Below are 1,778 nucleotides of genomic sequence, written 5' to 3' on the forward strand. Positions count from 1 at the left end.
GTCTAAGATTTTATCCCATAGTGGCGAAATTGAATCCATAGAATAAATGTAATGAAACATTAGCAAGAAATACTAAACTGCTTTCTGCTTTCATTTTTCAGTGCAGTTCATTCAATAAATTGGTTACATGTAATTAAACATTTAGAAAAATATATGGAATGAAAAGAGCTTTCCTGGTGGCTCAGATGGTAAAGAATCTGCCTGCAATGAAGGAGACCTGGGTTTGATCCCTGGGTTGGGAAGATCTCCTGGAAAGTAAATGGCAGCCTACTCCAATATTCTTGGCTGGAGAATTCCATGGACAGAGGAGCCTGGCAGCCTATAGCCCACGGGGTCAGGAAGTGTTGGACATGACTGAAACAGCTTAGATAAGTACATAGAATAAAAGCATTATTTTTTAATGTTTTCTAGGGAAATATCAGTGATATAAACATTCTATTATATAATCAGAAATTTAAAATAAAGCACAGTAAAAAAGAAAATAGAGAGACTGTATATCAGGAGAATGCAAAATTGGATCCAAATCTCTGTTCTAAAATAATGCAGTTTTCTACAAATAAGGTTGATTACCTAGTATCTAAAAGAGTATACTTATTCTAATTAATGTTAGGTAGCAAAACTATTAGGATTAAAAGTTCAGTTCTATACTCTGGTTTCTCTTCAGATCGTATAAATCTTTCGCCTTTTACTAAAGATTTCCGTGGAGAGGAACAACTCTGAGTCTAAAACCAATTTTTTGAGGCTTTGCTTCGGCAAAGCTAAAAAAAAAAAAAAAAAGGAAAAAAAAAAAAAGTTCAGTTCTTTCACGTGGATGGCATTTTAAAATGATACTATTGTGAGTAGAGTTCTGTAAGGAAAACTCACAGAGTAAACAGTCTTAATATTTTTAATACTTGCTTAATATTTTACATAAAAGTTCAAAATATATTGATACATTGCCATAGTCTTATTCATTTCAGTTCAGTTCAGTCGCTCAGTTGTGTCCAACTCTTTGCAACCCCATGAACCGCAGCACGCCAGGCCTCCCTGTCCATCACCAACTCCGAGTCCACCCAAACTCATGTCCATTGAGTCAGTGATGCCATCCAACCATCTCAAGGTCGTCCCCTTCTCCTCCTGCCCTCAATCTTTCTCAGCATCAGGGTCTTTTCAAATGAGTCAGTTCTCCTCATCAGCTGGCCAAAATATCAGAATTTCAGCTTCAGCATCAGTCCTTCCAATGAACACCCAGGACTGATCTCCTTTAGGATGGACTGGTTAGATCTCCTTGCAGTCCAAGGGACTCTCAAGAGTCTTCTCCAACACCACAGTTCAAAAGCATTTAGTCTTACTATGTTTCCTAAATATTTAAACTCTCTAATATTTCTAAATTCTGCTTTTAGATATGTAAAAACATAGTTTGTTGTTGTTTAGTTACTAAGTTGTGTTCTACTCATTGGGACTCCATGAACTGCAGCACACCAGGCTCCCTTGTCTGTCACTATATCCTGGAGTTTGCTCAGATTCATGTGCCTTGAGTTGGTGATACTATCTAAACATCTCATCTTCTGCCTCCCTCTTCAACTAACAAATATTTTAAAAGTACTTGACCACAGCCTGCAGACATATTTACTTACTTTTTAAAAGCAAATATCTATTGACCTGACATTTCAACTAACTATGCATTTAAAGTTAAATTTCAATGATGGAACCATATGCATAGACTTTTGTGTGTGTGCTAAGTTGCTTGAGTTGTGTCCAGATCTTTGTGACCTTATAAACTGTAGACCGCCAGGCTC

At 36.8% G+C, this 1,778-nt stretch overlaps 1 non-coding gene across 1 annotated transcript; it reads left to right on the plus strand.

The window, feature by feature from the left end:
• The first annotated feature begins 644 nt into the window (after positions 1–644).
• On the plus strand, positions 645–760 carry LOC139186295 (U5 spliceosomal RNA). Its single transcript, XR_011569892.1, has one exon. It is a non-coding gene; the product is annotated as a U5 spliceosomal RNA (small nuclear RNA).
• Positions 761–1,778: the final 1,018 nt, after the last annotated feature.

Source organism: Bos indicus, chromosome 12 (assembly GCF_029378745.1).
Source record: "Bos indicus isolate NIAB-ARS_2022 breed Sahiwal x Tharparkar chromosome 12, NIAB-ARS_B.indTharparkar_mat_pri_1.0, whole genome shotgun sequence".
NCBI classification, from domain to species: domain Eukaryota; kingdom Metazoa; phylum Chordata; class Mammalia; order Artiodactyla; family Bovidae; genus Bos; species Bos indicus.